General features: G+C 48.4%; 1 pseudogene; it reads right to left on the bottom strand.

Annotated features, from left to right (window-relative positions):
- Positions 1-8,773: 8,773 nt before the first annotated feature.
- LOC146865696 (alpha-2C adrenergic receptor pseudogene) lies at positions 8,774-15,989 on the bottom strand (annotated as a pseudogene).
- Between the last annotated feature and the right edge of the window lie 5,163 nt (positions 15,990-21,152).

Below are 21,152 nucleotides of genomic sequence, written 5' to 3'. Positions count from 1 at the left end.
AGTGGCATGAGGAGCATGGGACCCATGTCTGGGCATACCCGTCCAACTCGGGGTGACAAATGCAAAAAGAACAATTGGTGGACAGAATGCAGAACAATGTCATACATTCACCCCAGTACAGAGATCTGGGCCTAAATCCATTGTTTTTTTTGCTCACCATGCCATTCCAGTTTGGACCCAGCCATATGCAAACCAGTCTTGACCCTGCGCCCAGTAGTAACAGTCTAGCCCGAACTGCCAGGCCAGGTCCCAGGATGCTTATTTCCGGTCCAGGGAGGCCCTGGCTTGGCAGTTTGTACACAATGGTGCAAGGATGCCTGCGTTGGCGCTAGGCTACTAAATTTAGCACCAGCGCAGAAGTAAATGCAATGCTGCACCATATTGTTGTAAATATGGTGCAACCCTGTGTTTTAGAAGTGACAATGCGAGGCGTTTAGCCAAGGAGGCTAACTCCATGCGCTATCACTCCTCTGTTATATATGCCCCTAAAATGTCTAAACAGGTTCAATTCTTCAGTGGTCTGTGGTGAAATTGGGACTCACAAATACTCTGTTGGTGAACTATGCCCCAAATTCTTTCCTCCTTATTAAACAAGCCGCTACTGAACATTTGAAGCAACACAGGGATAGTCCATTGCACCAATGCACTTGGCACTTTCTACTGCACGAATCCCCAAGAGGAATGTCATGAATATCACTGCTGCACCATTGCTAATAACCCTTTCACATCAGCAGCAATCAGAGGATTTCCTCTTCAACCTTCATATTTGCACCTTTCGTGTCTTCTCCGTCCATGAAACTGACTGTTTGATGATGGCTCAGAACCAACGCCAGTAGTAACTGTGGATTAACTTTTTTTTCCATGTTTGATTCTATAAGGCACTTGGTACTTTATTTTGCATGAGTCAGCAAAAGGAACGTTATGAATGTCTCCGCTGCACCGCTGTAATTGTACCTCAATCAGCACCCCTGGGATAATGTGTGCTGACTTTCATCTGCACCGTTCATGTTGGCTCTGATCATGAAAATGACTGCTTTAAGACTGCTAAGAGCCAACATCCGTGAACTGTTTCCCACTAAACCCCCTTCAAAAATGGGGGGGGGTGGAGTTCTTAGGTCAACTATAATACCTATGTACAGGCCAAAAATTCATCTCTGCACTATACACTTTATTCCTGCACTTTGCCTAACTCCCCTTCATCTACCCTGATGTTTAATTTCAGGTTTGTATATTCACTTCTCCAATACACTGGCACTTTCTACTGTATGAGTCACCAAGAGGAATGTCCCGCAAATATCAGCAGCAACCCGGGGATTGCTTGTGCTGACTTTTATTTGCACAGGCTCTGCTCTTTGATCACATCTAAAAATGTAATACTGTGGGGGTCGTTTAGGCCAATCATAACTTTGCACTTTTCTTGCACCCTTTGGCACTTTGCTTTAATCTCCTCCATCTACCTTGATGCTAAGTATCTGTTTAATTAGTGCCGCTTCTCTTGCTTTTCCGCTTAGGCTCTGTCTATAAAACTTTCACTAGTTTTGTACTGTTTTATCCCCTTCATGACCAAAACTAATCCCCTTGAGAGTCCAGGGTTTTTTCGCTATTTTATGTGATTTAATGGTGGTTTAAGTCTTGTCTTAAACTGTTGTTCCAATATGCTTCTGAGATGACTACTTGTAAATGTTTTAATTAGCTGCAGAGAGAAATGTTTCTAATTAGTCATTAAGGTTGGCACCAAAACGTTCAGCATGTTTTCGGTGTGCATGTTATGCTTCAGAGGACTCCTTTGCACTTCATTACTTACTTCTAGTTGTGCATGCACTTTTGTCCAGAGACTTTTGCCCGTTTCAAGCAACAATGAAGTTTCAGACTTCTTTTATAGCTACAAATGCGGGAAGAAGCAAATCTATCTCTTCAACTGTCAGCGGAGCGGAGTTTACCGGCCCGATAAAAAAAGGAGCTTTGAATTTGCTTTGATCCAGCACAGTATTGTCAGTGATTTGGTGCAAGGCTTTCCCACGACATTAGTAGGGTTTAATTTGCACCTAGTTGAAAAACCCAGCCTTCCACTAAAATTAATTAGCCCTAAGTCGCATTGGGTTTTTTAGGTCGAGTATAGCCCCAGTGCACCTGTGCTGCTCGCTCTGCGAGACTGCTGTAGTTGAGTATGGGAGAGAAGCCAGTGCCCACTCTCCGCCCATATTTATCATTGGCTTGTGTCATTCTCTTTCGTAAATGCTGCCTTTGGATTCGTTAATAGGCTTGTTAGTCCCTCCTTAGTATGGTCTTGTCTTCATTTGCAACCTCCCATGGCTACTGGCCCCTTTACTTCTGTTGTTACACAGGACCTGGTATTTAGTCTGTAGACACTTTATTGAGTTTCCCTTAGTGCAGGCTGGACATGCGCTGCTTCATCAGATACCGCTTGTGTTTTTTTAAGCAGCACGGCTGCCCCGTAACAAGGGTGCCCACTTTCAATCACTTTAACCCGCCATTATCTTGTGTCTGTTTCAACTCTCCAAGTAAAATAGATTTAGAAATGATTAGCGAATTAAGTCATGTCAATTCCAGGAAGCACATAATTGTGTGCTAATGGGCTGAAGATGACAATCGCACATCTGTGTTACATGTCATCTGCACTAAAGCTACGTGACAGGGTAGTTTTCAAAAGCCTGTTTTATTAACACCACCACCACAAATACCATCAATCCCACCACCACCAATACCACCACCAATACCACCACTACCAATACTGTCACCACCAATACCACCACCAATACCACCGCCAATACCACCACCACCACCAATAACACCACCAATACCACCACCGATACCACCACCACCAATACCACACCACCTATACCACACCACAAATGGTCCCACCACCAATATCACCACCATCAATTCCATTACCACCACCACCAATACCATCACCACCAATACCACCACCACCACCAACACCCTCACCACCAATACCACAACCACCAATACCACCACCGCCAATACCACAACCGCCACCAATACCACCACCCTCACCAATACCATCAATACCACCACCCTCACCAATACGACCAATACCAATACCACCACCAATACTACCTCCACCAATGGGAAACATCCTTTACCACGCAACCATTACAATGTGGTATGGTTACATCCTGGTTTTCACAACGCAAGTCATTACGTCGACTTGCACTGGAGGGCGCTCTAGACTAAGGAATAGTGTGAATTACTATTCCAGCACCTTCCCAACTGTACGTAGACTGGAGTTGGAATAGTAATTCACACTATTCCTAAATCCAGCGCCCTCCAATGCAAGTCGATGTAACGACTTGCGTTGTCAAAACCGCGATGTAACATACCACGTTGTGATGGTACGCGTTGTATCATCATACATTCCCACAAATGACAGTAACACCACCACAGATACCAATAGCAATACCACCACCAATACCACCACCAACTCCACTAATGATACCACCACCACCGATACCACAACCACCAATGCCACCAATACCCTAACCACCAATACCACCACCACCAATAGCAACATCACTACCAATATCACCACCAATACCGCAACCAATATCACCACCAATAATACCACCACCACCAATAATACCACCACCAATACCACCAATACAATCAACAATACCACCACCACCAATACCACCACCACAAATACTACCACCACCACCAATACCACCACCACAAATACTACCACCACCACCAATTGCACCACCACCACTAATACCACCACCAATATCAATACCACCACCACCAGTACCAATACCACCACCAATACTAATACCACCACCACCAAATCCACCACCACTAATACCACCACCACCAATACCACCACCAATACCACCACCACCAATACCACTAATACCACCATCAATACCTCCACCACCGATACCACCACCACCAATTCCACCAATTCCACCACCAATACCACCAATACCAGTGCCACTTACACCACCACCACCAATACATTTGCCATCACCAATACCACCACCACCAATACCACCACCAATACCACCACCACCAATACCACTAATTCCACCACCAATACCAGTGCCACCAATACCACTAATACCACTACCAATACCACCACCACCAATGCCACCCCCAATCCCAATGCCACCACCACCAATCCCACCACCTCAGCGCCTCTCTCACTAGTATTAGCAGGAGCACTGAATGAGGCCGGACCTGCAGCTGAGAACATCCCTCCCTCCCTCCATGCCTGCCATAAAGCACAGGCTGCCCTATAACAGGAGGTGAAGCCAGGGCCTCTACTACAGCTGGAGTGTTTTTTTATTAGGCCAAAGATAGCAATGACATTATGCAATGCCACACTGCACACTCAATTCACGGAGAGGGCAAGAAAAAGCCCCCATCCCACTCCTCCTCCTGAGCCACGATAGTGTAATCACAGAGCAAAAGGTGTTGGAGCGCATTTTTAGTGTTTATAGCTCCAATCATATGTAACTCTCACTTCACACTTTGGGGCCTATTAGAATGACAGGCACCGCATAGTGCCTGTCACATTGTGCATACAAATGCACTACATGCATTTTTTACATTGCGGTGAGTGCTGCTTACAGCACTGCCCGCCGCAATGTAAAAAATGAGTGATGCGGCCGCTAGTGTGGCAGGCGCATCCTAATTTGAATGGCAGGACCATGGCACCTATGTCGGGCGGTCCCTTTTGCTGTTGCGGTGGCGGCTGGACATCATAATAGAGCCCTTTGTGTCTGTGTAATTTAGAACACTTACACATCTTCTTCACTGCACTATTTATCACTACTTTAAAGATGTAGCAGGCCGGTCTCTTCTTCTGATATTTACAATCTAACAAGCGGTCAAGATGGCCCTTTATGCAATGCAACAGGTCCTGCATTTGTGAGAGTTTAAGCTGTTAGTATTGTAAATGACAATGCCTTTTACTCATGTTTTAAATCCCAAAACATAAATAAAATGCAATGTCATTTACAATGCCAAGAGCTGAAACTCGCGTGAATGCGAGACCTATTGCATTGCAAATGCTTGTTACTTTTTCAATGTGGTCTATCCGACTGCCTTGTGTGTGTGTTTCTGCGATTTGGAATGGAAATGTTCATCTCTTTTAAGGACTCTTTGTACAGCCTACTTTTGATACAGAGAGATGCCTTTGCTGTTTCCTTACACCCTTCTATCACAAAATGCAGGAATGGGTGGGGCTGGCAAAACTGCGGTGGATTACGGGTCTCTTCACATTTTCATAAAGCGCTGCATGCCACAAGCATTTCCTCAAAGCACGGTTTGAACTTGAACAAGGTCCTCGTAAAGGTCTCTGCACTGCACTTATGGGTCTTTGCCCTTTTATTGTTACGATGACTAAATAGGCTGTACCCATCCCACTAACTGTAATTTAAAACCATGAAAGGCCCCACTGTCATGGCCTAACCTAGACCAAAATCCACGGTCCCCGAGACAATCGCTGACAGATAACGAGCCTGCTGGCAGTAACTCAGGCTTTTGGTGCATGAAAATAACATGCAGACAGAAAGGGTTAAAAACAGAGGCCTGCGGTTTGGCCCTTGTGTGCAAGTTCTGCTCAGCCAGCTTCTGGTTGCAACAGTTGATGGCGGTTGTTGTTTAATTATGTCATTGTTATTTCCTAGTGCTCTCAAGTGACCCAGATGCACCAGGCTGGTTCTTTCTTTCTATCGCAATAATTGATTGCAAGGGTTGACTAAAACGTGTGTTGTTGGAAATGTACACCCCCCATCTATTACAGGATTTAAGTGTATTATTTGTGTACTTAGCTTTTATGCTTATGTTGGTTTGCCATGCCCCCATCATCTTGAGCCCTAGTTGAAAGATTGTCTAATTGCACCTTCCTTTCAGACGCAAATGCCTGTTTTCATTGTTTCTCATTCCACCACGAGTCTGAATTCCTTTCATTTTCCAACTCAGAAAAGAACGTTATCCTCCCGGGGGAGATTATCTATAAACTGAAGGAACGTGAGTGTCAGCATTTTTCTTTACTGCTACAGAGCACGTCCTGTGAGGCTTGGGGTCCAGGAGGCTCTGAGATTTCTGGACACACCACCTGCATGGCACGCTGTAGTGTCATGAGATAATGGGTAGCATTCCTGCTATAAGAATAGTTGTCCGCATTCCCCAACTCAAGGATACTCATTTTATCGCCCTCCGAAGATGAAAGGTGGAGGTGTCGTATCTTTTGATGGATTCAAACCTGTAGCCTGTGGGTCTCTGTCTCAGAGAAGCGTAGGAGTGTCTTCCCTTTTATTAATCAAACATGCTCATGTCCCTATGCATATTGCTCCAATGTTATGTTGTTATTGTATTTCACTTCTCAAAATGACAATCGAATGATCAGTGTAGTTGAAGAACAGCCAACGCGTTTTTTCACACCGCCAGGGCCAATAGGCATGGGGCTTTCTCAAGACCGTGTCAATCAGATGGGATGAAAATAAAGTAAAAACAGATCTTAATACAGAGTCAGTGTTTACGTAGGACCATCACCATAGGTGAAAGTGAGAAGGCTGGTTCGCATTGTGCGCAGTATTCAGGAGGGGATTCTGGTGCGAGTGCAGTAGATGATAGTGGATGGTCGAAAAGAAGTTAAAGGTTAGCGAGATGACATGATTGGAAAAGTCTATATCGCGATAGTATTGAAGTTAATGAAGTTCTTGTGCCAAGTGAGTTGTTACAGACTCTTTATTACTAGGCTCATTTGAAGGGTTTCGTTTATTTCATGCATTTTTGCATATTATATCACTACTGCATGATAGCGAACTTGTCACTAGGTATTTTATTCATAGTGGCATGCATTAGGGTGTAGGTAATTCAAATAATCGCGTGCCACTTCATCTAGGCATACCTTACAGATTACATGTATTAGATTCTTCACGTTGTATATGACTCACAGTTCAATGTATGTCTGTAAGTGAATACAATATAATCATGTCCTTTGTTCAGGATACATCAAGTTTTTAATGTTGGAGCCATTCTGTTATGCAAATCTGTTACCACAATAGACGTGCCTCGTCATACCCGGGATACAAGATAAAGAAAGGCTCTGTTCTCCAGAGTCATAACAGGGCGATCAGATCACTACCTCGGTCAATTCTGAACATTACATCGTGAGTAAAGTAGATCACATATAGTTCTTGCCAGTAATATATGTTAGCCTAAGTCATTGATCACACATTGTCTATACCGGCTCGTAATGTGTTGCATACCCGAGTTTTTTAGACATGCGATAATGAGGGGGGGAAAGCCCTGCTCACCCCGTGGGAGCCGGTCATTGGGCAGTCACGCATGGCTCTCGAGTGACGCCAGGGTCATCATTGTAAAGCCAGGCAGGCTGGGCGCTCTGTTAAGAATAGAGCGTATTATTAGGGTCTCTGCAGTGAACGGTTAAATCACTGAGCTATCTTACCCTTCGCTATGCTACGCACCTGTCTTTTACATTAAGGGCCATTCTTTATTACATTATGCCAGACTTCATGGAATGCGTTGTCATAACAGGCCTTGCAGTACCACTGCGTCCGACAATACTTGGCTCAGAAGAAGTCGTTGGACGAGCAGCAGGCTGGACTGCTTGGAGAAGAAGTTGCGGTTGCTGTTTTACTCTCCTTGCCTGAGCCGTCCGTGTTTTCCTCCTGTTTTGCTGCTCTGCCAGGGCCCACATGCTACATAAATAAGCCACACAGAGACATGCTTAGTGTACTGGTAACTGGCCTAGGGCAAGTGTGCCTCGCCCCATTTATTTGCAGAGTCACCTGACCGGTGAAGCCTGTGGTGGGTGGGTGGGTGTAAAGTGTGGGGTACAGCAGGCAGAACACTAGAATGTGTCCAGCCAGACACTACATACCTCCCAACCTTTAATGAAAAGAAACAAACAAAAGTCCAACCTGTAAGAAAACAAATAAACAACACATACCACCAAATGAGTCTCTTCAGGTCCTCAGCCAGGCAGTGCTGTAGCTTTGGACCGCATGGTCAGGATGCCTTAGTTATCCTTGGCGATGTACTTTAGACCGGCCTGGAATCGCGGTGGTGGAGTCTATGTACAAAATTCAAGTATCGGTGCATCTGGAGCGGTGGTGGAGTCCACTCTGGAGATCTCTCAGGCGCTCAGGTTCCGGTGGATGACAAACCTACAGCTGTTGGAGATGATCTCGGTGTGTGAGGCCTTTCCTTGGAGGCGAAGGTGCTTGATGGTCTTCCTCGCTCTTGACAGCTGAGCAACTTCAGACTTGCCTCTCTCGCCTGGACTCCTCTCTCACTGGAGCTTTCTGGAGGGTCTTCCTGCCAGGCTGCCATGGGACCATGTGGACTGTGCGGGCTTCGTGTAAGCCGCGCAAAGGCGCCGCTGAGGAACTGCCAACAGAACTCACCGCCAAGTCGCTCAGGTACCTGCAGAGGGTGGTATCTCTGTCTAGATGTTCTCGCCATCAGGACTCAGGTTCTGTGATGGTCTTTGGGTGACCAGTCTTCGACTGTGACCTCCATGCTTCCCGTGCCTGTTGTGGAGCTGCTGCCGATGCATCTCTCCTATTCGGATTCCCCTCTCACAGGAACTCCGTCAAAGCCCTTGCCCCTGGATTGCCATGTGACCGCGTGGGCTGTGCGGGCCTTTGCGTAGGCCGCACTGAGGGGTCGCTGCGGAACTCTCAACGGGGCCACGGCCAAGTCTTGTGTAACCCCAAGGGTGGATATTCCAATGGTTGGGTATGCTCTACTTCGGCAGGCTTCAGGTTGACGGGGGCACACAGAAGGTTCCTGGGTGGCTCGCCTCGTTGAACTCCAGTTGTCTGGAGTGTGGGGATCCACTCTGGTGGTGCGATGCTCCGTGGTTAATATGCACCTGGATGACGATGACAAAACAGTGATTTTCCTTCAGATGGGCAACAGGCGGTGATCTATTGTCTTGGGTGACCTGGTGGAGTGAGGAGGACTAGAGGTACTTCGCAGCCCGTGTCTTCATCTTGCTGAGGCTGTTCTTCACCCGTGGCATCTGTGGTGAGGAGCAGGGATGCTGTCTGACTTGGACTGCCGATGCTTGAGACTAGATGGTCACGCTGGGAAGCGTTGAAGTGAGACGCGTTTCACACTGGCTGCGGCTTACATTTGGTTCTCCCATTGGACTGTCTCCAGGGACATCGGTCTGGCTTCGGGACTGGACGGTCGCATTGGGAAGTGTTGGAGAGAGACGCGGTTCGCGCTGGCTGCAGCTTACATTTGGTTCTTCCATTGGGCTGTCTCCAGGGATGTAGGTCCAGCTTCATGGCTGTCTGGTGTCTCTAGGTGCACTCATCTTGTGGTGGTACGAGTCCTCTGTCCTGTCGCTCTGTTCCTTTTTCTCCTGCGCACATGTGGTGGTTGTCTGCCCTGTAGTGTTGTGCCAATGTTCTTTCTTCCTTCGCGGAGTGGCATCCTGCCACTCTCTTTTCCTTTTTCCGACCAGGTCCATCACTTGGATGTGGCAGCCTGCCATATGTCTCATGTTTGCGCTTCATGGACATTTCGCTGGTCGTGTCTGGTTCTTGGGATGGTCTTCACTCTTCTGCGGACCTGTTGTAGCTCTGTCCTGTCAGTAGGACTTGCTTCTTCCTTTTGCGTACCTTTCCCGGGCCCCATCCCCTCCTCAGGGATTTTGCAGTGTTCCTCTTCTCTTCACTCGAGGGCGTCGTGCTTGCACCTCGAGGCTGTGCTGTCGTGGCACTTGATCCTGCCTGCAATCGGGCACGCATGACGGAGTTGGTCACTTCGAGTGATGTGCTCCATGGTTGCGATGCGGCTGTGGCATCCTTCAGAACGCACGTTTTGGTGGTGGGTTGCCACATGGGGTGTGCAACTCTCTCTTGCCTGTCTTGGGCCTCTGGTGACTCCGTCTTGAGGCAGTGTGAGGGAGGACACTCTGTGTTGTCTTCTGCCCACTGCGGGGCTTCGCTGGTATGGTGGAGATGTAGAAGATCTCCCTTCTGTGTTCAGCATTGCTTCTTCTCTGTGGAGAGGCCCCTCTCTCCTGGGCACTTGACATACCTGCTCACCACTGAGCACGAGAGCTGCAGTATCTTCCCTTGAGGTGGCATCAAACAATCACTGGGGGTTGTGGGCTCAGTGCACATTCCGCTTGCACCTTCATGGGCTTGACTGCTTTTCAGTTTTATCACCTTCACTGGACCTTGCTTGGCCACTTGAGGCTTCTCTTGGCCCGGGGCAGCTCTGGGTGGAAGCTCTTGGCTTCTTGGCTGCGTCCTTGGGTGCTCTGTGCCGCACACTGGATATGTCAGGGCAGCTGTGAGCGTTTTGTGGCTTCTTGCAGGGGTATCAGTCTCTCCCCCCTTCTAACTGCAACTGATGGACAGCAAATATTGGACTAGTGGTGCTCCTTGCCTAGTTCCTCTTCCCTTGTTGAGGCATCATTGGGGTACTGTCCTGGTGCCTGCTAATTAGGGACAGAGATTCTGGATGGCTTGCATGTTCCTTCCCCTTGATTTTGCCATTGCTGGCAGTGTGTTACCCTCAGTGGAGTCCTGCTTACCGTCTCTCTCGAGTGCTGCCAGGCTGCAGGTGTCTGTGTGGGACTTTGTCTAGGTGCAGTTTGATAATGTACAGCGAGGTAGCACTGCAGTGGTCGCGGCAGCCTTTCTTGAGTGCTGCCTAGACGCTGGGGATGCCAGTGCCAGTAGGGGGGGGGCACACAAATGCTGGTGCGGTTAATTTTTATGTTGACCCTGGTCGGGGCCTCCTCAGAGTGTCAATGCGGTACTTAGTTGTGGGTGCAGCTGCTTGCTCTCTGGTAGCACAGTACGAAGGTTGTGGGGGTACTCCGTATTAGTTGCACTGGCCATTTCGTATCAGTTACTATGACCAGGATGCAGTGTCCCGATCTGGCACTTGGTGGCACTGCAGACCTTCTGGAGGCCACAGCAGACTTCCCTCATGCTGCGATCTTCGTGGCTGTTCAGGTGCACATGGACCACCGTACCTCCTTTTGTGCAGATGCTGCCTTGGGCCCTCTTTAGCATTGGTGTGTTCTTGGTTGCCTTCGCTGTTGAAGGGGCGCTGCAAATCATTACCGGCTTAAAGAAAATGCATCACTATGCGCCGGGCAAACCCCCATGCACAGCAGGCTTGTTTGAGAGCTGCAGAGTTAATTTGTAGTAGGGGCTTCGAGAAGACTTGTATATGGGCCATGCTGGGGTGCCAGTGTCTGTCTATCTACTCCCTCATTGGGGGAGGCTGGCTGGTGTGCATGAGGATCTTCTCAACTACAACAGTGTTGGCAAATGGCCACTGGAGGGCCTCGCAGTCTTCTCCCGGCCAGTATCGGCATCTCCTGACAGTCTCTGCAAATTCAGGGTGTGGTTTGAAGAGCCACCACTAGGCGGTGCTTCAGTTTCCTCCATAGGCTAAGGCAGCCTTCCTGATGCTCGGGGCCTCTAGAGATGTTAGCGCACAGACGGGAACGTAGGCAGGTTTGGCTTTCTCAGCCTGTTGTCTCGGCGCCTCATGGGATGGCCTCATACACTGTCCGGCAGTCTTTGAGGCATCAACAGTCGGCACTCAACAGGCGGGCAAACCTTTGTTGCGGGGTATTATCTGGGTGGTAGGGCCGCTTGCTTGTTGTTTTAAACAAGTTTTTTTGTTTTGTTATATATATATATATATATTTTCTGGCCGATAATCTGGCTGAAGTCTTCTACCCTCAGGCACCCACGAGAAGGCCCAGACAACCTGCCTCATCCTGGTATAACTCAGCATGCAGGAGAGCAAAGAGCAATCTTGTTATAGCAATCAAGGCAGGGCACAGCAAAATGGTGATTCGAGATCGCAGATTGCAGTACAAGGAGGTTATGGGGCATGCAAGAAAAGAATGGGACATGGAAAGGTGGATGAACCTAAAGTTAGCCCTGGACACAAAAGATGCGCGCAGATTTTGGTCACTTGTTAAGCATGGTTCGGGTGACCCAAAATCTTCCATAGAACCGAATATTGCGGCATCAGCATCGGAGGCCCATTTTAAAAGTTTATATGGGGGGGAATACGGGTTGTGTAGTTTGTTCGACTCACAAGTCCCAGAAGATCAGCAGGAGCCCCTGGAGTTTACCTTGGGGGAGGTGATAAACGCAATAGGCAAACTCTCAGTGGGAAAGGCCCCGGGACTTGATAAATTACCGGGGGATCTTTTTAGACATCAACCTGAAATCTGGGGCCCCTATCTCCTTGTTGTATTTAACGCTATCTCGAGAGGCATGGAAATTCCCAGTACTTGGCTGGGGGCAGAGATAGTCCCGATATTTAAGAAGGGGTCACCTCTGCTCCCAGTCAACTACAGGCCAATCAGCTTAATTGATGTTCAACAAAAAATATTTGCAAGATTGGTCCTGGACCATTTGTTGACGTGGATGGAGGATTACGATGTACTGAGCCCCTTCCAGGCGGGATTCAGAAGGAATACATCCACTATGGAACAAATCTTCCGACTGATCCTATTGTACTGGAAGACGGTAAAGGTAGAGGGTGGCAGCCTCTACATGGTCTTCGTGGACCTCCGGTCCGCGTTTGACCTAGTTCCTAGGGGGAAACTGTGGGCTGTCCTTCAGGAACTGGGCCTCCCGCATCAGATTTTAGTGCTACTCATGAGATTGCATGAGGGGACCTTCGCCCAGGTTCGCTGCGGAAAGAATGGGACGCTGTCACCAAGGTTCCCCATTGGCAGGGGGGTGAGGCAGGGTTGTGTCTTAGCACCGACCCTGTTCTGCCTTTATGTCAATGGGGTCATCTCACATCTGGACAGTGTCCCCGATAATGATGCACCAAGGCTGGCTGGTAGGAGGGTGCCGGCGATCATGTTCGCGGACGACACCCTCCTACTCTCCAAATCTCCCATGGGGATTGAGAGGATATTGAACGGCTTTGGGGACTTCTGTCAGAGCAGAGGCCTTGAGATCAACATAGACAAGACAAAATTAATGATCTTTAACCCGCCAGTGTATACCCGCGCAAATCCATCACTGGGCAATGTATGTCTGGAAAGGGTTACGACCTTCCAGTACCTGGGTGTTACTATTCATGAAAATTTGTCATGGGGTCCGCAAAAGGCCAAATCCCACATGAGACTTTCATAGCTGTCGGGTGCTATCTCAAAGTTTCCAACTCATCAAGCTTTAGACCAGTGAGTCCTGCCCTGGAGGTCTATAAGACGCAAGCAAGGGCAGCTTCTCTCTATGGGGGTGAGCTTTGGGGTCACTGTGCTGCCCCTGAAATCACTAAAGTTGAGTCTAAATTTGCAAGGCGATTACTATCGCTTCCTCAGAGTACTCCATCAACACCGCTGAGGTTAGACCTGGGACTGACGCCTATTGCAAATGAGCTAGCAGTAAAGCCCCTAAGGTTCTGGCACAGACTATGGACCACTCCAGATCTTTTAAACTATAGGGACGAACTTAAGCAGATCCTTAGTTTTAATTGTGTAAGCAAAATTCCCTGGCTTGCGTTCATTAAGCGTGAACTTCTAAATCTAGGACTACAATCCATGTGGGAGAGGGCATGTGGCCGGATATCACAAAAGATGTTTACCAAAATTTACAAAGGGCATAAGCTGGAATTTTTAATCACGGCCCCTAATGCAGGTTCCCTCACTAACTCTTTTTTAGAATTCAAAAATTCTTATCATTTCGAGGACTTCATGGATGTTGTCTTCCCGATTTTAGCGCGCAAACTTTTTATCCAATGGCGACAAGGCACTTTACCCCTCAAGGCTGTCACAAGCAAGTGGACGGCCTCCTCTAAAAAGTCTTGCCCGGGCTGCAGCTGTGACTTAGAGGATGAGCTTCATGTTCTCTTCTTTTGTCCAGCATATACCAAAACAAGAAAATATTGGTTGATACCATTGTGCAGAAATCTGGGTTTTAAACATTGTCTGAATGCTTTTAGAATTTTTAAAACCAGTACATCGAGCCCTATTGTTTTTGCACTTTCTAAATTTTTGCTAGCTATGTGGTGCAAGCGTCGTAAATTAATTGATATCGATTGCTAGCTTTAATGTTAATGAAATGAGTGTTTGTAACCTAACGTATTTTTAAATATTGTATAGATGAGAGGGTATTCTTGCCTGTACGAAAATATTGCCATGTGTATATAAATGAATTTTAAATGTTACTTGCCTTCCCTTTCCCCCTTCTTCCCTTTTGTGTTTTATTCTGTACTCTTTTATGGCCAAATTGGCCGAAATAAAGAATATTTGATGATGATATATATTTGTCCGTCCCAGCTGCTATCGTCATTATTTTAAATTAAGGCTGAGTGCAGTATAGGCAAGGGGCCGCCAGGTGGTGCTGAAGCGCTGTACGCGAGCTCTGTCATTCTGTCCTAACGTGGCAGGCCTCACCGAGCATCGATGTAGTGCACCGAAGCACCATGTGTATTTGTGGCGTCCTAGGCCGTATAGTCCAGCAGACGTGTGTGAGACGGGTGTGGAGACCTTTAAGCAGGGTGAACTGTTGAACGGAAGGTAGGTGCTCACCTTTTCCTTGCTGTCACTTCTTAGGCGTGGTCGTGGGTCGCTGTCAGCTCGCTCCTCTTGCTACTGGGAGCTGGGCTTCTGACTCTTTTGTTGCTCCGTTTGAGGGTGGTGGTGGCTCTCCTTATTAACGGCAGCGACCCCATCAGGCTTGTCGAAGTTGTTGGCCTTCACACCCAGAGCAGGGGTGCGGCTGTTGTGGGTTTGAAGAGAACTCCATGTGCCTCTTCTTTCCGTATGATTCTGTTTCTGCAGATCTCACTGGTAGTTGGGCAGCGCTGCATGCCTCACCTTGACGGTCTGTATGCTTCTGCCATCGGCGTCGTGCCCTTCGCGCAATACCTGGGCCTCTTCCATGGGCATTCAGTGTGTACCAGGGTACCGCTTACTCTGGCTCCTCTTTTCACCATGAGGGATGTTGGAGTCACTTCCAGCAAGCAATTGGGGTCAGACCCGCCTCGTCACCATCGTGGTGTCGTGGGCCCAGGGCCCACATGCTACATAAATAAGCCACACAGAGACATGCTTAGTGTACTGGTAACTGGCTCAGGGCACGTGCGCCCGGCCACTTTTATTTGCAGGGTCACCTGACCGGTGATGCCTGTGGTGGGTGGGTGTAACATGTGGGGTACAGTAGGCAGAGCACTAGAACGTGTCCAGCCAGACACTACATCCCCTAGGTCGACATCGTCCAGCTTGCTTTGCTTGCGCACTTGGGCCGGCACAGATCGGACCGAGGTGCCCCGGCTGACACCGTTCTCTGTCTGTGAGGAGCTGCCAGCCCATGCTTCATGACAGACAGCATCTTCGTGAGCAGCTTGGTCACCGGGTAGATGTACGCAACACCATTGCCATGGAGGAGTAGAGGATGTATCAGGTCTTGTCGTTGAGCTTACACTGAGGGTAGCGCTCATCCTCAGGGTCCCTGTTGGTGGAGAGGAGCTGCATGAAAGAGATGTCTACTGAGACGAGGCAGATGGTGACAAGGAAGCCCTTGATCCTGCAGGGGGCCCTCTTCAGGTTGTACTCCACCGCCTGGGTCTCCAACCAGTAAAAGTTCAGGTTTATTATGCTCAGGTGGACGATGGAAGAGGTGCAGAACTGCACCTCCAGTGTCCAGGAGGATAGCACAACAGACAACCCCAAAGTACCAGTAGCCCATGAGTTCATTCGCTATGGAGCAGGGCACGACCAAGGCCAACACCAGGATGTCTGCGCAAGGCAGGGAGACCAGGAACAGGTTCTGGGTGGCTTTCAAATATCTGCTGGGGTATACCACAGTGGCCACCAGGACCTTTCCCACAATGGTGAAAACAATGAGAAAGCTGACCACGGCAGTCAGACATACCACAGAGGAGAAGGAGTAGGGCCCCTGGCCCTGGTCACACAGGGGCCACAGCGATCTGTTGACCTAATCCATATTCCCCTGCACATTCATTGTGGCCCAAGAGTGCCTCACATATCCTATCCTTAGCAAGGAGTGCCTGCCTTACCTCAGAGCTCCCCCCGAGCCATGCTGGCAGACTTCCAGCTTAGAAGGCAAGGTTCCTCTCATGCTGAAGGTTTTTACACTACCAACTGTGCTTTCTTTCTTTGTCTGAAAAAGAACATCTCCAGCCCAGGAGATGATGCCAAGGAGACACGACGGGGAAGCTCTCTACCCTTGTCTCCAAGTTGTGGGTCTCCCACAGAGGAAGTGCATGCACTGCACCTGCCATGTGGATGACCCTCTCAATCACACCAAAGTACTGATAGTTCTGTAAGGAATTAGTGAAATGTGCCCATTTCAACTCAGCAGAGCGAGGTGCGCCCAGTTCAGCAGCAAACTCCTCAGTGTGGCTACAGAGCTGATGGAGCATGCAGGGATCCTGGTGTTTGGGGGCATTGGATGGAGTCACTTTCACGTCAAGTGCTCTCCAAGTGCGCAGCCAGTCGCTGATTCTGCCTGATATTGGATTTGTGAAGCTGCAAATCCTATTTAGATGAATGAGAGGCTTCCTGGCTCCACCGGTAAGTGTTGTTCTCTCTCCTACTTCTCTTTTCAGACCCTGTCCCGCTCCCAGTGCAACCACTGGGAACAATATAATTGGGCGCTCCTAGATATTATATTTAGTGGCGGCCCAGCAATACTCTGCCAATTTGCAGAACTCTAGAATTTAGCAGAGTTTTTTGGTAACTCCACAAGCTCAACGCTGGCCTACATACAAAACCCATCAACTCTACGGGGGGGGGGGATTAAGAGAATCCAGAAGCCAACAAGCCCCATTTTTTCCATCCGCTAGTGCCTCTGTTCCCTTTCACGTCTCTGGCTATAAGAATTCCCACAAACAGCAAAGTGATGAATGGAATGTTTGAATTAATCTCAGCCACTGTCGAACCCTCAAGACTACGTTCCAACCCATCATTTTTTGCCTACTATGCCTCTGCACAGAGACTAAGCATGAGCACATCAGTTTGGGTCATGCTCCAATAGAAACATTCTAGCACAGACTCATAGGCCTGGTCCCCTATAGACAGGAAGAAGCAAACCCATACTGTATTCGGACCACTTAGGTCTCGTCAGTGAGGTGTAGCTTGTGTGCTATGACCCAGTGAGCCTGGGGCCACATTGGCCATACTCATTGCATTTAGGTTGTATACTGCCACAAACAACAAATTGATGGAAGAAAGGCTGAAATTAATCTCTGGTAATAATTCAGGGCACATTCCAACCCATTGTAGTAGATGTGAGGTTGACTATGTTCCCATCTCGAGTGGACCTGGCTTGTCTGTTCTGATGAAGCCATGGTCAAAACTGATTTGCACATGGCAGATCTCGATCTAATGTGGCAAAGTGGGTTAAAAAAACGATAGTACGCAATGCAGCCCCAAGGTATCACCAGTGGCTGAGATTAATTCAAGCCTTCCATTTATCACCTTGTATTGTGTTTTGTATAAGGATGTCAGAGCAATGCAAGCCCTGGGAGGAGAATGATAGAGAAAATCACAGGGACTAGAAGTTTAGAAGAGCCATTCTTTTTACTGGTAGTTGACAATGTGATTGTTCACCCATGCTGCTGTTAGATCATCTATTCTGCATGTACCTGACTGGATTGAAGGCGAAGAAGATCATGAGGTTCATGATCAATCAATCAATCAATCAATCAAAGACATTTATAGAGCGCACTACATACCCGTAGGGTCTCAAGGCGCTTAGGGGGGGGGGGGTGCCGTTACTGCTCGAACAGCCAGGTCTTGAGCTTCTTCCTGAAGGAGAGGTGGTCTTGGGTCAGGCGCAGGTCGGTCGGGAGGGAGTTCCAGGTCTTGGCGGCCAGGTAGGAGAAGGACCTTCCTCCTGTTGTCGCTCTACGGATGCGTGGGACGGCGGCGAGGGCGTGGCTGGTTGATGGTTGATCGGAGGTGGCGTTTGGGAGCGTAGAAGTTGATTCGGTTGTTGAGGTAGCTCGGGCCTTGATCGTGTAGGGCTTTGTGTGCGTGGGTGAGGAGACGGAAGGTGATTCTTTTGTTGACGGGGAGCCAATGCAGGTCTCTCAGGTGTCCGGAGATGTGGCAGTTACGTGGGATGTCGAGGATGAGTCTGGCTGAGGCGTTCTGGATCCGCTGAAGTCTCTTCTGGAGCTTGGCGGTGGTTCCGGCGTAGAGGGCGTTGCCGTAGTCCAGTCGGCTGGTGACGAGGGCCTGGGTGACGGTCTTCCTGGTCTCCGTGGGGATCCACCAGAAGATCTTCCGTAGCATGCGCAGGATGTTGAAGCACGCCGAGGAGACGGCGTTGACTTGCTTGGTCATGGAGAGGGAGGAGTCCAGGATGAAGCCCAGGTTGCGTGCGTGGTTAGTCGGTTTGGGTGCGGTGCCCAGGGCGGGGGGCCACCAGGAGTCGTCCCAGGCGGTGGGCGTGGAGCCCAGGATGAGGACCTCCGTCTTGTCTGAGTTCAGTTTCAGGCGGCTGGTCGTCATCCACTCGGCTACCTCCTTCATCCCTTCGTGCAGGTTGGCTCTGGCGGCAGTGGGGTCGTTGGTCAGGGAGAGGATCAGCTGGGTGTCGTCAGCGTAGGAGATTATGTTGAGGTTGTGTTGGCGTGCGATGGCCGCGAGGGGGCTCATGTAGACGTTGAAGAGGGTAGGGCTCAGCGAGGATCCTTGAGGGACGCCGATCCAGATAGTTGCTTTTGTTTACACTCCACCCACATTTTCAGCCACAAGAGAACCTGGGCACAGTAATCCACATGTACTCTGGAAAAAATAATATTGTATTGCCTCAGCTTTCATTTATCTTTAACCTCTTCAGTGCCCCGCCCTTTCCACGCCCTGTGCCGGGCGTTTCATTAGCGGGCGGGGTTCATGACGAGATAGTCTCGTCATGGGCACAGCGCAACCGCGCTCCATGACTAGACTATCTCGTCATGGGCACTGAAGGGGTTAAAAATATGTTCATAGGTTACTTTAGTGCTTGCAATTAAGAAGGTCTTCAGGTCATGTTTGCAGGTGGGTACTAGCCCCCAAAATCTAACATTCCACCTAGTTATGCAATTGATTCTGACCTCAACATACATACATCCAATGGTATGTTTCCGAGGTTTTAAGTAAGATTGCAATAAACACACAAGTGGCAATATTTTCACTCATGATATTTGAACTTAACCCTCCCTGTTAAAATTTAATTAATTCAAAAAGTAACCAAGATATATTGGAAGAGAGAAGACAACGAATGTATGCTTATTCTGTTACAAAATCTACCCACTTCGGTAAGCAACACCATGACCAGGGATTATTTAAAGCCAAAATATAGCCTCCATTGCAGCCCCTGTGTTTATAATAAAAGGAGCTGTTATATCCTGGTACAATACTCTTTACTGAGTCTATTCTGGTAAAACCAATGCCAACTGGTCAGCATTTGGAAAAGGTTCTTTATAAAATGGATATATTTATTGAGTTGATAAACTGAGTGAGAGAGTGGGAAATATTAAAATATTGCTTGCTATCACTAGCAATAACATTGATGTTTTAAAAGAGTTGTGTTAGACTTGTCATGCTTAGAGTGTGCTTCCGCAAATGTTTTGCCTGCTCGCCTCCTGTTTCTTCTGATTCTTTTTTTTAGCTGGACTGAGGACTTTGAGCCCTTTACCACTACTGACCAGTGTTAAAGTGCATGTGCTTCTCCCCTAAACATGGTACAATTGGTGTATACACAGTTGGCATATTTAATTTACTTATAAGTCGCCTGTGAAGTGGTATACCATATAGTCAGAGCCTGTAACTTAAATGCTACTAGTGGGCCTGCAGCACTGATTGTGCCACCCACACAAGTAGCCTTTCAAACGCGTCTCAGGCCTGCCATTGCAGGGCCTGTGTGTACAGTTTACTGACACTTTAACTTGGCATTAGACTTGGCCCTTTTTGCAGGGTCATCCCTGACCTTGTTGCCATCCTCCCCGGTATTTTTTCTGAACTGGTGTAGTTGGTTTTAGGACTCTAGGCACTTTGTCACTGCTGTCCAGTGTAAAGTGCATGTGCTCTCTATGTAAGATATAGTAAGATTGGTCTACACCTGTCTGACATATTTAATTTACCTATCAATCCCTTGTGAAGTGGTAACTCAGATACCCAGGGCCAGTAAATGAAATGCTACAGTGGGCTTGCAGCACTGCTTGCGCCACCCACCAAAATAGCCTTTCAAACCTGTCACAGGCCTCTGCCATTGCAGCGCCTGTGCGCGCAGTTTACTGCCGCTGTGACGTGGCACATAAAGTGGTTGCCACATCTGTGCCTCCACTTTTACTACATATCAGTCATCCCTAAGGTAGGCCCTAGCTAGCCCTATGGGCAGGGTGAGCTGTAGGTAAAAGGTAGGACATGTGCCTTAACTATGCGGCATGTCCTGGTAGTGACAAACACACATTTTGGTTTCTCACTACTGTGAGGCTATCCTCTCATAGAAATGCTTTGGGGATTCCCTGATATGTGCTTCAGTGGTAATTCCTGATCTGAGAGGAGTAGTGTGATCAAGTTTGGTATGTTTGGAATAGTGGTAATAAATGCTGTGTGATGGTGTGCACAGAATTTATTGTCACTATTATAGAAATGGCACTTTCAGAAGTGGGCATTTCTGTGTGCTATTTCTCTTTGTGCCTGCCAGATGTGTATTGCATGTCTGGCTCTGGAGTGACATAGACTGGGAAGGTGCAGTGGCTCCAGAGGAGATGGGTGAGTCAGAGCTAGGCTGAATGGGCCTATCTGCATTTGGAGTAGTGGAAGGAGTAGCATCTGACCCTGAATAGGACTGTGCCTGCCTTCCACAATGCTGGCTCCACCCCCTGCAGTGTGTCTGGGGCTAGAGCCTACACTAACAATGGGGACTGTTGTACACTTGTTAAGTGTCCCCCAGAACTGGTTTGGACTAGGTCCAGTGCCCAGTGCAGAACAAAGACATTATGGGTATAAATATTGGGGCTGTGACCCCATGTGGAAGGAAAGGGCTTGCTTGGAACAGCAGACTGCGTGAAACCTGGAGGAACCGCCATGGACCTGGCCTGCAGGAAGTGCTGACCTGCTGCCTCTCTAGGGCTAGAGGAGAGCTATCACTCTGCCTGAGGGAATCCTTGTG

Source organism: Triturus cristatus, chromosome 2_1, assembly GCF_964204655.1.
Source record: "Triturus cristatus chromosome 2_1, aTriCri1.1, whole genome shotgun sequence".
Lineage (NCBI taxonomy): Eukaryota > Metazoa > Chordata > Amphibia > Caudata > Salamandridae > Triturus > Triturus cristatus.
Note: the sequence above shows the minus strand (reverse complement) of the source record. Positions and strands in the feature narration are given on the sequence as shown.